Below are 15,710 nucleotides of genomic sequence, written 5' to 3'. Positions count from 1 at the left end.
AAAAGTTTAAATGTAGATAACCACTATAGGTCATCATTTGATGAGAGAAATTGTAGCCATGCCAGTTTACTGCTTTGAGGCCCTGCTGGTGTACCAGCATGGAAAGATTAAGTGAAACAAACCCCAAACCAAATCCTCATGCTTGATTTTCCATATAATTGAAAAATTGAAAACTGAGTAACTGAATTTACTCATATGCATAAAATTAGGAATTAGGAAGATATTAAAGAAGTTTTTAGTCCAGCAGAGTACAATGTTGCACATAATTCTTATATAAAGAGGAAAAATTACTGTATTAGAATAAAGATGGGAATTTTATTTTTTTTTCTTAAATTTTCTACTCATAATAAGACAAAGTTTAGGTAAATATCTTGTTCTGTTATATTATTATGCACTGCATCTCATGGAAAATGAGCTATATACTGTTATGATATAAAGTTCCTTATCTTTTTGCATCTTTCCTTCCACAGGATATCCATTCTTAGTATATTTTGTATTTTAAAATATCAGATAAAATTCATTTTCTGTCAAATACTGTTAAGCTCTCAGATTTTCAAATGCACAACAGATTCTAAAAGCTATAGATAATGACAGCTTAAAAATCTGGTTTCTAGGATCTAAGATAGTGATGTGTGATAGAATTTACTTGCAGATTCTGACACCTAAACTTTAGCACTTTTAACTTCTGGGGATGTAAGGTTGAGATAAGTGACATCAGAATTGAGGGCTTCCTTTATAATCAGTGGATTTACACTCAGTACTGTCATAACAGCATAGAAAAGGGCTCAGTTGTTCACCAGATGTTTTCTTTCAGATGATGTAAATTTTGTCAGCTGGCTTGATTGTATAGACTAAGGAGGCAATTTGGTTGCCTAAGACAGATGTCTAATGATATTTAAGGTGACATGATGTATTCTTCAGCTGCCACTGAAGATTTGATAAGATTCTTATTAGTCCTGTGACATATCTGCCAACTCCATGCAAATATCTCAGAGCACCACAAACATATCTAGTGGCTTATATTCATAAAACCTATAAAAGTTCTAGATCTCTACTGACAGCTATGAGTGCTCATATGTATGAAGTATTAGGAAAAAACAAAAACAAAAACAAAAACAAAAAAAACTGCATCAACAGTGGTGTATGGTTGCTATGATGTTTTGATGGTTTAATGATGTACATAATTGGACAGACTAAACCATCTTATGATGGAGGTTCTGTGACTGGGAAAGTTGAAGGATAACAAAAGATAGAAAGAAAACATCCCTGAGTGTGTTTAAAAACCATCTGGATGTGGTGCTCAAGGACATGTTTTAACAGTGGTTTGTTAAAATTAGGGTAGTATAGATAGGCTGTGGTTGGACTTATCTTGAAGGTCTATTCCAACCTGAGCAATTCTATGATTCTATGAATAGATGAACACCTAATAATAAATTGATGTCAGCTGTTCCTTTCATATATCATGGTCACCAGCTGAAAGATCAAAGGTAGAAGATAGCTTTATATTAATTACCTATTAGCAATAGGTAGGTCCAGCATCTATTTACTATCCAGAATATTTTATTTGCTTTGCAATTTTCTTCTATCAAAAAACTGCCACTACCACCACAAACAGACAGAATTCTGAGAACTGAATCCTTTAAATGTGAAGAACAAAACAAATTTTGCAGGAATAGAAAAAACTATTATATCTAAAAGGACCACCCAACCTGAACTTTTCACAACAAAGCAGGCTGAAGGTTTCATTTTCACTGAGCTCTGAACTTAATTCTGATCTGAAATAGAAAGCATCATAGTATCTTAGATGGGTGTGCATTTTGTAAGTTGGCTAATACTTTTAAAATGTGAAACGTAAATATTAGATATACAATTTTACTGAATGAAGTAAAGTCTAAGCAACAACTCAACTGCTAAGACATCTCCACACAACAGGTTTAAGTGATATGAAAAAAAAAATCTTCACAGGAAAAATAACACTGATTTCTCAAGGAGGAATCTTCAAGTTACAGTACAAATGAATTACTTGGTAACTCATACCCCCAGAAATTATAAAGTCAAACAAAAAATTGACAGAGATGCAGAACTAATGTAATGAACAGTTGGTTGAGAAACATTATATTAGAAGACTAAAGTTAATTCTCTTTAGGATTCATGGAGGGTAATTTGAAACTTTTTCAGAATACATTACATGTTGATGAACTGCTCATAAATGCTTTTAAAGCAAAAAAAAAAAAAAAAAAAAAAAAAAAAAAAAAATTTAGCTAAAATAAGATGCTTATGGTGTATAAAAACCATGCCAAATATTTTTGTTATTCTGGAAATGATGAACTAGCCTTCACGCCTAGGGCTGTGAGTTATTGGTTCTCAAAAATTCTAAGATAACAGTCCAAAAAATCTTCAAGAATTCACAGATGAGAGATAAGGGAATACAAACAAACAATAGCCATATGCCAAGCCATACACCAGACATATTCCCTGGAATAACCTAATCCTAAATTATATATATATATATATATATATATGTATATGTATAATATGTATATATACTCTGAAAAAAAGTGGAACTGATCTAGCTGGGACTGAAATGATGGTGCTTAAAAAAAAAAAAAAAAAAAAAAGTCTTCACTGACTGGTTAATTGATGCACTTAACTTGTGTTACCTCCTGATTAAAATATTTTATTTTTTATTTCATTCTGACAACCAGAAATTACTCTCCCAGTCTGGAGATCACGAGCAGAATACATGCTTTTGTTCAGATGCTCTGAGCAACCTGGTTTAGCTGTAGACATCCCTATTATTTGTCAGAGAGTTGCATTAGATGATCTTTAAATGTTCCATTAAACACAAATGATTGTATGATAATCCCTAAATATTTTTGAAAAAAAATAAAATGCAGTAAGATCCATTTTATTCTATATTTAGAAGTTAAAATTTAAATAGTATTGTAACTATTAAATGTTTACAATTTTATTCAATACAGTTCAAACTTCATTAGTCAGAATTCACACTGTCTTAAAATATTTGCTGTTGCACCAACCAGTGAAGCATGACTCCTCTCAGCATTAAATGCACAAGCACTGTAGATCTAGTCATGGGAAATAACATTTTTAAATAACTGAGTAGCCAAGAGGTCATTTTTAGTAGTGCATTCACTAAAATCATAGTTTTGGACAATTCATAATAATTTGGAAATGTGTATAAAATTCATCATATTTTAGAGAAACAAAGATGATTTAATATCTATAGTAAGTGGCTCTCCTCTTTTGTTTCTGTCTTCTTGTCTTCAAGGGAAAATATCAACCTAAAAGCTTGTGACTCTGGAGAAGTCTCTGATTACTAGAAGCTAGCCAGTGTTATCTCTGTTTCTAAGAAAGACATGGAAGATAACCTTGGAAATTCAGACCTGTTAGCTTAACATCCATAAATGGAAAATTTATGGAGAAGATTACTTTGGGCTCCGCTAAAAGGCACTTAAATAATAACAAAATCATTAGGCCCAGACAGTGTGGATTCACAGAAGGAAATTCCTATCTCATTAATTTAATCTTCTTCTATGTGATCACTCTCTTAGTGAATCAAGGGAAGACAGTGGATTCCAGTAGGTGTTCTGAGTTATATTAAAACTTCTGATACAGTTCCTCACAGTGTCTGTCTAGACACATTATCTAATTGTGAGATGAACAGTTTCATGCTACACTGAATGATGAAATATCTTGAAGATAGAGCTCAGAAGATAGTAAGGAATGACTACACCTGCCTGGCAGCTGATCACTAAATGTTCTCCAGGGCTCAATTCTAGGACCAGTCTAGTTCCACGTTTTAATCAATGATATGGGTGCAGTTGAGTGCATCCCTGGTGAACTTGCTGATGATACTAACCTAAGAGGTGCTGTTGATTCCTTGAGGAACAAGAAACTTTGTAGGGGGATTTAATTGGAAGTACAAGGCAATCAGCAGTGAATAAGTGCAGGATTCTGCATTTGGAATGGAGTAATATTGGATGTAAGTACAGACTGGGAGATGCAAAGCTGTACAGAAGTCCTTCAGAAAAGGTATCTGGAAGTGCTGTTGGCAGCAGGCTCAACATGAACCAGCAGCTCTGGAAGAAAAAAAGGACAAACAGCATTTTGGAATGTACTGAAAACAATATAGTTGGCTGGTAAAAAGAAATTGTTCTCTCAATATATCTAGTCTTGGTTTGGCCTCATTTGGTATACTGTGTGCAGTCTGGTCACCACAGTTTAAAAAGTGAGTTAAGATACTTGAATGCATCTGGAGTAGGGCAACAAAGCTGGTAAAAGTACTGGAACACAATAATCTCCTGAGAGGAGAAGCTTTGGACAATTAGTTTGTTAAAACTGGAGAAAAGGAGGTTGAGAGGTGAACTAACTACTCTCTACAAGTGCCTGAGGAAAGGAATTGAGGAGGGGGGATGCTCCTCTTATCTCCCTGGTACCTAATGACAAGATGCATGAAATGCTGCATCAAGGGAGGTTCAGACTCGTAGAGAGATACATCTCTGATGCCTCTCATTTCTCTGTGCTTATGATGAATTTGAACAATGCTCTTAATTATGTTTTAGCTTTGGGTCAGCTGGAAATAGTCTGACAGTTTGACTCAATGATCCTGCACCACACAGGTTAAAGCATGAGTCACAGTTACATAACATGTAAGAGAAAACTGTTACAACTCTCATATGATTAGTGGATAAATAATTATCTCACTTCCCAAGAGGATTTCCTGGGTATGCAGATGTGGGGTTTTTTTTTGTTTTTGTTTTTTTTGTTTTTGTTAGTTTGGTTTTTCATTTTTCTTTTCACAGAGGTTGGCTTCTATTTAAAAGTATTGCATATTTTCTGCAAAATGAACAGGAATCAAAGTATGGCACTTACCTACAGATTGCCAAAGCTACATGGGTGTGAAAGAATTATCCTATTGACTTCTCTATTTGGAATAAATTAAAGTATTCTGGAAAACTTAGCAGTATTTATTTAGTGTTTATTTAGGAAACTTTTTTTCCTAGTATTTATTTAGTAAGTAAATACTAAAGTATTCTGACAGCTGAGAATGAAAATTCTCATCCCAGAACATTAGTTTTTAATCTTATACTTCTGTGGCAAAAGGCAATTCAATTGTATCTCTGTTTAACTGATGGGAAATAGAGGATCATAACCCTGCATTTTTATAAGAGTTTGCTTCAGTTCAGTGTAAGGAAGCATCTTTGTCTTTGATTTGAAGAAGGGTGCAGGAAAAAAAAATAAATCCAATCCTGTCTACTAGTTCATTTCAAAGCAGAAGAAAGTGAGAGATATTTACAATCTACCCATCAATATTAAATTTCATAGAATGAATTAGTGTCTTGCAAATCTTATGGAACATTTGCTAAATGCACAACTGACAGATGAATGTGGAACTCATTGGCTTGCTGAGATTCATGCTCAAAGCTTTAATGCAGCCAGTCATGTACCATATCTTTAGACTGCTATTTCACATCTATACACTAAATATAAGTTCAAAACGAATAAATTATTACAAGAAAGCTTCATTCTGCTTTATATATATATATATATATATATATATATATATAACATCTGATGTTATGCTACTTACTTAAGAAAACAAATTACACTTCGCTCTAAGACACTGGGAAACATTCTAAGTTAAAACTTCTATGCTTTCTGAACAGGAGATTGAAAAGGTCCTATTATTATTCTGTGTTTAGATCTTTGTCCTTGACAACAAAGTGATCTTGTTCCTCTGTGCCTAAGAGAGCAAACACAGGAAAAGATCTGTAGAGTTTGAGTCCAATAAAAATGCTGAACAGGAACAACTTGGAATATGAACCAAGAAACAAATCTCTTAAAATAAGCTTGCTTGGATTGAAAGACTGAGAAAAAAATATGCAAATATTTTTCTTTAATAAGTTATGTAAATGCAAGTTCAATTTTGTTAAGCTGGAACAAATAGGAAACTCATTTAACATAAAACTTATGAGAAAATATTATACTATGATAGCAGTGAAAATGAGAAATTCATGAGGGCAATTACAATATATTTCTCTACTTTCTTGACTTGGCTTTGCTAGGCAAAGTGACCCTGTCACTATGCTTTTCCTTATGATGAGTTGCTTTGGCAGATGGCAGCCTGCTGAGACAAGGAAGATTACATCAAGGTAGATCACACCATTGGTTACCAGGCCGGTTGTATTCTGATTGGGCTGACAAGCCAGAAAAGTGTGCAGAGGCAACACAGAAACAAAGATGTGATATTATTCCACCATTTATCTGTTCGTTGTTGTTTATCTGTTTGGGCTGTTTCTTTTAAAACACTGTTTTATGCTTACGTTTTTATGCCACTGGGGACTATAGATTGAGTTTGCTCTTATGAACTTGACAAATTACAGAAATAAAAAGTAAAAAAGAAATGTAGTTCTAGCCCAGTTTTAGAGCAATTATAGAAAAGCTAGTGATGTGAAAAAGAAGTACCTATTCCTATATTCACATAAGACCTGAAGTATTCTTCTTTATCTGTAGTGGTATTATGACAAACTCATTCAGTGTTCATTAAGTCTAGAAGAGATATATTATATTGCTAACACAGGCACTGCTCAAGAGGCTGCAAGGGGAAAATGTGCCTTTTAATTTTTGTAATAGTATAATAATATTGTTATATTCATATCATAAATAAAGTATCATAATATTTTACTCTCTGTTCACTTTCCTGTAAAAACCAGTATTGCATTTTTTCTTTTTTGATTGGCATTGCACATTAAGCTGACATTTTCATTGTACTAACAAAATTACACTCTTTCTTTCTCCTTCAGTGTTAGAAGGTATTTGTTTCAACACTTTTTCTATTCATAAAATGGTCAGAATTTTTCTGATAAAAACACATGTAAACGCAAAATGCCAGTACATGCAGAGAAATCTGAAGCACAAATACTGGCGTCCAAAATAGTATTATTTGAATATATGCATCCTGACAAAAAAATGACTTTTTCTACAAGTTTCTCATTCCTGTATTTATTATTTGAAACTTGTGAAGCACCATCATATTAGAAATTCCAATTAAATACTTAGTCAAAGAGGCAATATAAGTTTTCCTAATTGTTTTCATTATCTGGAGTTCTGTTTATTTTTCATATCTAGGTAAATTAATGAATCTTTCAAGTTTGTGTATTTTACACACACATATATACATACATGCATATATACGTATATGCATAGAAACAAATGTTTTTCTCTATGTATGTAATAGTTGCTCTCAAATAGATTTACTCAGTTCTGTTTAATACATGTGCAATTCTCCCTGCAGTCCCTAAATATATCATAATGCTACTGAGATTGTGACTGGGAATGATAACACTGAATCCCTATGGGTAAAGATCAGAGGAAGGGCTAACAAGGCAGACATCCTGGTGGGCGTCTGTTATAGACCGCCAAACCAGGATGAAGAGACAGATGAGGTATTCTACAAGCAGCTGGCATGAGCTGCACGGTCGTCAGCCCTTGTCCTCATTGGGGACTTCAACTTCCCTGACATATGCTGGGAGTATAGCATGGCACAGAAGAAGCAGTCTGAGAGGTTTCTAGAGTGCATAGAGAATGCCTTCCTGATGCAGCTGGTCAGAGAGCCCACGAGAGGAAATGCCCCACTAGACCTGCTGTTTGCAAACAGGGAAGGTCTGGTGGGAGATGTGGAGGTTGGGGGCTGTCTTGGACAGAGTGACCATGAAATGATAAAATTCTCAATTCATGGTGGAGCTTGGAAGGGGAATAGTAAAACTGCTACCTTGGACTTCCAGAGGGTGGACTTTGAATTGTTCAAGAGACTAGTAGGGGCAGACCCCTGGCATTCAGTCTTAGAAAACAAAGGGGTCCAAGAGAGCTGGTTGCTCTTCAAGAAGGAAGTCTTAAGGGCGCAGGAGCAGGCTGTCCCCCTGAACTGCAAAATGAGCTGGCGGGGAAGTAGTCTGGCATGGATGAATAGGGAGCTGTTCTTAAGGTTGCAGGAAAAAAAGAGAATCTACTGCCTGTGGAAGGAGGGAAGAGCAACTCAGAATGACTACAAAGAGGCTGTTAAGATGTGTAGAGGGAAAATCAGAGAGGCAAAAGCCCAGCTTGAATCTAAGCTGGCCACTGGGATAAAAACAAACAAGAAACTCTTGTTTGTTTTATGGAGGAGGACAAAGGGGAATCTCCATTCTTTACTGGACGAGGCTGGGAATGTGATCACAGAGGATAAGGAAAAGGTAGAGGTTCTGAATGCCTTCTTTACGTCCGTCTTTAGAAGTCATCTTGGTTGTTCCCAAGGCTTCCCACTCTCTGACTTGGCAGTCTTGGCTGGGGAGCAGACTGAACCCCCTGTGATTCTTGAAGAAGCGGTCAGGGAATTACTACTCCAGCTGGACTGTCACAAGTCCATGGGTCCGGATGAGATTCACCCAGGAGTGCTGAAGGAACTGGTGGAGATGATCGCTGAGCCACTTTCCATTATCTTTCAGTGCTCCTTATTAACGGGTGAGGTCCCGGAAGACTGGAGGCTTGCCAACGTGACTCCCATTTACAAGAAAGGTTGTAAGGAGGATCCAGGGAACTACAGGCCTGTTAGCCTGACCTTGGTGCCAGGGAAGGTAATGGAATGAATCGTCTTGAGGGAGATCAAGCGACAGGTGTGGGATGACCAGGAGATCAGACCTAGCCAGCATGGGTTTGTGAAGGGCAGGACCTGCTTGACCAATCTGATCTTCTACAACCCCGTGACCCATCTGATAGATGAAGGAAAGGATGTTGATGTGGTCTACTTAACTTCAGCAAAGCCTTCGACACTGTCTCCCATGCCATTCTCCTGCAAAAGCTGGCAGCCCGTGGCTTGGATGAGTACACTCTCGGCTCGGTAAGGAGCTGGCTGGAGGGCCAGGCCCAGAAAATGGTGGTAAATGGAGTTAAATCCAGTTGGAGACCAGTCATGAGTGGTGTTCCCCAGGGGTCGTTGCTGGGGCCTGTCCTCTTCAACATCTTTATTGATGACTTGGATGAGGGCATGGAGTGTGCCCTCAGTAAGATCGCAGATGACACCAAATTGGCAGGGAGTGTCGATCTGTCTGAGGGTAGAGAGGCCCTGCAGAGGGATCTGGATAGGCTGGAGAGCTGGGCTGAAGCCAACGGGATGAGGTTCAACGAGACCAAATGCCAAGTCCTGCACTTTGGCCACAACAACCCCAGGCAGTGTTATAGGCTTGGGGTGGAGTGGCTGGAGGACTGTGTTGAGGAAATGGACCTGGGAGTACTGATTGATGCTTGGCTGAACATGAGCCGACAGTGTGCCCCGGTGGCCAAGAAGGCCAACGGCATCCTGGCTTGTATCAAAAGCAGTGTTACTAGCAGGAACAGGGAGGTAATTGTCACCCTGTACTCGGCATTGGTGCAGCTGCACCTCAAGTACTGTGTTCAAGTTTTGGGCCCCTCACTGCAAGAAAGACATTGAGGCCCTGGAACGTGTTCAGAGGAGGGCTACAAAGCTGGTGAGGGGTCTGGAGCACAGGCCTTATGAGGAGTGGCTGAGAGAGCTGAGATTGTTCAGCCTGGAGAAGAGGAGGCTCAGGGAAGACCTTATAGCTCTCTATAACTTCCTGAAGGGAGGTTGTAGTGAGCTGGGGGTTGGCCTCTTCTCTCGTGTAAGCAGTGACAGAAATAGAGGGAATGGTTTTAAGCTGTGTCAGGGGAGATTCAGGCTGGACATTAGGAAGTATTACTTCTCAGAAAGGGTAGTCAGGCATTGGAATGCACTGCCCAGGGAGGTGGTGGAGTCACCGACAATGGGAATGTTCAAGAAAAGTTTGGTTGTTGTGTTGAGAAATATGATTTAGCTGAGAAGTATTGGTAATGGTTGGACTAGATGATCTTCTAGGTCTTTTCCAACCTTGATAATTCTGTGATAATATCATAATTGTGCCTCTGAAAGCAGACTCATTCATAAATTTCCATGTCATCCTTTCTGTCTTTTTATAATGTGCATAACTTATATTCCTTTCATTTATCTTCAATATTTAGGGTCTTATTTCCTGAAAAGTACTTTTTGGTGTGTTGTACTACACTTCTAAGTTTCACAGAATACAGAATTTATAAAGAAGGAAAAACTTATTGATAATCTCATATCTTCACAAAATCATGGAATCACAGAATCACTAAATGGTTAAGTTTGGAAGGAAGCTCTATTCCAATATAGTCCAGTTCATCAGTCTGTCCAAGCCAGTTCACCAAGAGATGCTTGCCCAGGATCAAGTCTGTTGTGGTTTTTGAAGAACTTCAAGGAGGCCACTGTCTCTCTGGGCAAACTAATAAAAATTATTAGTCCAATTAAATCAATTCTAATAATACAGTACCAATTATCTATCAGTTTATTACAGCTAATTTATATTAATGATACAGTAAATTATTAAGTTCCCTGACATTTCTCATTTCATGATTTTATTCTTATTCTCCAATATGTTGGTAAAATAAGTGTCCTAAGCCCATTGGAGTATGATAGTAATGGTAACTTTTGCTTTCTCCTTGCTCTTCAGTATGCTGCTGATTATTTTACATGCCTACTAGCACCATTAACTTACTTGCTTTTTCTTCACTTGTTTGCAATGAAACTACTTTTTTATTGATTATTATATGCTGTCAATTTCTTCTTTTCTCTCTTTGATATTCTGAAGCTACTTTCTCCATCTACTTATTTACAAGCTATTAACTGTTTGAGAGTAATGTTCAAGGTCAAGGTTCTGGGCCCGCACAATGAATGCCCCTGTGGTCATCCTATTACTGCAATCTCATGTGCTATAACTTTGTTCTAGAAAATTGTTCAAGGTAAAAGTAGGAATTGCCCCACAACAGTAGAATAAGGTGAATTTAGCCAAACAATTGACTATTCACCTGGCCATTCTCCAGTCAACCAAGGCAAGTGAGAAGAAAGCCTGATAATTCCTGTGGCATGTTACTAGTGATTTTAGGATTGCATTTTTTGTGTTAGAAAGCTACAAATGCTTCCATAGCTTCATGATAACATTACAGCATTCAAAAAATTTTAGTGTTAAGATGCTTTATGGGAATATGCTATGCCATTTAGTTCAATTAAGTAGTCTCCGGATTATATCAATTCTGATTTTAAGATATTAAAAGATAATTTTTGCAGCTTTTTTTTCACTTTCTAGAACCTCCATGCATAGTAGTTGCCACAGTCCCTCAGTATCTAATGCTGTTACCTATAAACCTCACATTTAATTTTTGTTTCAACTTGGATTTAATAGTAAGTCCATTACCAGTTTTGAAGCACTTACTTAAATGTTATGCTGATCTCTGCCAATTATAGTCCTAAGGACATATTTCCGTAGCAGATGGAGAGATGCCTGGGTTTATTTAGTGTGCTGTGGCCAAAAGCAAATTCAAGCCAACTCCTTAGGTTGTAAAAGCAATGCAAAGGTCTTACATTCTGCTTAGACATGATTTCATTGCTGAATGTCTTAAGGATCTCTCATAAAAGAAGAAACCTGCACCAGGCCTGAGAGACGCATGGAATCTGAATAAATCCAGTACAACACATAACTAAAAAATTCTTTATAAAAAATAATGTGTGATTGAAACCAAAAACACTATAATTTTGAAATACACGTGGCTGCCATAAAAGTAGCATCTCCTTTTCTACTAGGCTGGCCCATGATATCAAAGGTGGATGTTGGTGGTACAGTAGTAAAAGTTGAGCCTTCCTGTCAATAATCCATTACATTTTGTTGCCATGTGACAGATGGCAGCAGAGGGCCAGTCTGACAGAACGGGGTCTGACATGGAAGTGCATATGAAGCAAAGATGTACCACTGAATTTTTCCATGTGGAAAAAAAATTGGATCAATCAACATTCATCAACACTTGCTCGATATTTATGGAGACCAGCCAGTGGATGTGTGTGCAGTGAGGTGGTGGGTGATGGCAACAGAAATGTGAAAGACAAGCCACATTCTGGGTGGCCATGCACAGCTGTCACACCATGAAATGAAAAGCATTTCAAGCAGCTGATCCTCACTACTCAGCAGATTACAACTGAAGAGCCCAAAAACATCTTGTTCATCGTGGTTGAAAATTCATAGTTAATGGTGGTTACTATATTGAAATATATTGCTTTGTATTTGAGAAAGTGCTCTATCAAGTAGTGTTACTTTGTAGCTCTTGCAATTATCATGGAAATAAATAGGGGCCATTTCTTTCCGTGCAATCTACATATTTATGAAGGAATCTAAAGTAAAATTATATTTTTAAGAAGTCTGTAAGATAGTATGTACAAGTTATAGGAAAGATTAAACATAATACCAAAAATAATACAGAAAATGTTGCTGGAAACATACTTTCACAAAAATACAAACGTTATATGTCTTTTTATGATGGCTTGAAACGTCAGAAGTACCAGATTGTCTTCTTTGGCATTTATTCTATTAACAACTAACACAATTTTATCTTTTCAGTATATGCACACACACACACACAAGATAATAATAATAATAATAAATAAATAAAATTTACAGGAAGAGGATAAAAGGATTGGTAAACTTGACAAATCAGAAGCATTTACACATAAACAGTGGAGATAAGATACTGTACTGCCATTTAATTGCACGGTAATAAGCAGTTTTTGCCCATCCCGTGATTATGAATTTATTTATTATACATGCAATACTCAGTAGAATTGGCTCATGTTAAATATGATTTCTGGTTAACCTCATTGATACCACCATTAATATTAATATGCAATGGATGAACCAATAGGGATAGTGGCAGGCATTGCACATTTGGACTGCAGTAGACAATCAAAAAAGTAGCTACTATGGTGAAACAATTCCTTGGTGGATATGATGAATTACAGCTGTCTCAGAAAAGGAAATTCAATGTTGTCAGAATCTAAGAACTACACAAAAAGCCCAGCAGAAGAGGGGGATAAAGAAAAAAGACTTTTGAAAATGTGTTGTTTGAGTTAAAGGGAACTATTTCAATTTCCACCTTGAATAATCTAAAATGAACAGGTTGAAATGCTAAGTAAATAAATTCAGACAAGTAAGCAGAGAAAAAGAGACTTGGGAGGCACTAAAAGATCTAATAAAATGACATAGTTCTCAGACTGATAACTGACATGGGAGATTATTTGGCCTTTTCCTTTTTAATTTGGGCCTATAAGTACATATTTTTCTCTACAAATAAAGTGGTTTTTGTTTGTTTGTTTGTTTTTAAGTTTACTTCTATGCATACATTTTTAAAGTTTAGGTAACTAAAAAGTTGTAATGAAGATAGCATTTGTTCAGCAGCTCACTGGCACTTTTGAAAATGTATTTCATGTTTTCATGCTGCTGGACCACTCAATATCATTTCATGAAGAGACTGCAGTGCAAGGCATAAGATTTATTTTTCTTATTTTCAGAAGTTCAAAATACAGTTGTTGAAGTAGCTTTCTTCCAGTTTCTGTCTAGAAGACAGAACTAGATACCCAGAGAATGATTCATCAACATTTGACGTTTCAGGAGTGAAATACATCACAGCTGTACATATTTCTTCCTCTCTGTTTAATACAAAGAGACAATCTAGTGATTTTTATTTGCCAAAAATGGGCATTATAAGTGAGTTCTATTGAAAAGTTATTCTTTCTGAAAGTCCAGATTCTAGGTTTATTTAACATTTCACAGTTGGTTGCATACCTTCAGCATTTAACAACAAACATGTGATTCTTGCCTGGCTCTTAGTAACTAGACTCTTTTCCAGTTTCACACAAGAACAAAAAATTTTTGTTCTGATAGTCTTAAGCTATTACTAAATGTAATACTGCTGCAGCTGTTTTTATGGGCTGGAAGATTTTTAGACTCTGGCTACAGATATACAGCTGTACAGTCTTAACTCCAAAGTACACAATCTATATCCACACTGATTTATTGAAATGAACCACATTATATAGACTCCTGAGACACACCTGGAAATTTTGTGGTTATACCCTGACAACTGGAACAGGAAGGTATTTTTTACAAATCAACAAGGAATCAGTCTCTTCCTTGTCTCTTCCTTGGATGTCTGACACTGTAGCCATGTCTCTGGTCCTCTCTCTGGTACTGTCTCCTTTCTGCTCCTCTGAAAGTTCCCTATATGGACCCTAGATATGGTAAATCTGTAGTGGCTGTGGCTGATGACAGAATATTATCATGGATGGGAATGGACCCCATGGGACTGCGCTTTTTGGTGAAAGCACTGCCTGCATGGAAGTGAACTGTGTCTTTTGGCTTATATCCACAGATGGAATAACCGTGTTCTTGCTAGTGCCTGACATTTGCCACCTGTCTGCTCTGGAAATGGTTTACAGAGTGAATGGTGAGGTACTGAAACAGGCTGCCCTGAGAGGCTATCTATTCTCTGTCCCTGAAGGTGTTCAAGATCAGGTTGGATGGGGCCCTGGACAACCTGTTCCAGTACCAGATCTGAACACTGGTGGTCCTGGCTATGGCACGAGTGTTGGAACTCAATTATCCTACCAGCCCAAGACATTCTATGGTTCTATGATTCTTTAAAATGGGAATAATGCTGTGGTGAAATTCTGTTTTAAAGAGCAAGGCTTTACAGCAACAGAATCTTGGAGTTACTACTTTTTTCTGCATAGTATTCTTACATCTGCCTACGGTGATTTTCATGTTCTCTTTTCCAAGTGACAGAAGTAGAAGTCTCAAAATACAAAAGTAATTTCATGAACGTGCAAGGTGGTAAGTTTCTAAGAATACAAAAATATTTCCTTCATGAATCATTCAATAGATATCTAGACTAATTTATAACAAATCTAAATGACTGAGAAACTTGTGCATCCTTGAAGCTTGCTTGTCTATTCCTCTAAAATTGATTCCAAAGTAAAAATAGATGCAGTATTTCAGTCCTTTATATTTCTTATGATCACAAGTTTATGCATTGTTTTAAGTCATAAGAGTGTTGCTGTCAGCAGTGTCTCAGGCAAGAAGACCACCTAGCACTGGAAGACAGCACTGGTGGTCACAGAGGAGGCTGTCCCAAGTGTTCAGTCTATATTCATTTCTTCTGGTGAACCACTTTCTTCTAGTCTGCCTTTATGTTCATCTTGATCCAACAAGAGTTACATATGAAAAGAGAGTTTGAATAGAATAACTTACTTAATCATTCCTTCAAAGAGCTATTCATTCAGCCCAAAGACTGGAAGCAAAACTGTTAGAGGTAAATTAAATAAAAAAGAAAATCCCTCCTTTACCTTTTCTCTGATAGAATTTTATCAGCATGAGGTACAGTTACTGCATTTGACCAGCAGATACAACATTTCTATAGAACGTGTTAATCAAAATAGTGAGAAATTGTGGATGTCTTTAACCCTAATCCATCAATACATTAGCATTTAATATGCCCATCAATTATATTTATTCTGCAGAAGTCAGAATATAATGCTAAAAAAATACAGTTCAAAGAGCAACTTGACAATCTCTGGAGCATACTGCCTATGTGAAAACCTCTCTCATGCAAAAGTCTGCGAATTCTAGAGTTGAAATAAAATATAAGGTAAACACTTATATGTATAATTAGTCGTAGCTTGCTTTGGGAATCATGGTATGCCTTGTGTTGGAAGGGACCTTAAAGACAATATAGTTTCAACCCCACTGCCATGGACAGGTTTACCAATCACTAAA

This window comes from Coturnix japonica, chromosome 1, assembly GCF_054131305.1.
Source record: "Coturnix japonica strain WE chromosome 1, WE-NBRP24, whole genome shotgun sequence".
In the NCBI taxonomy this organism is placed as follows: Eukaryota; Metazoa; Chordata; class Aves; order Galliformes; family Phasianidae; genus Coturnix; species Coturnix japonica.
Note: the sequence above shows the minus strand (reverse complement) of the source record.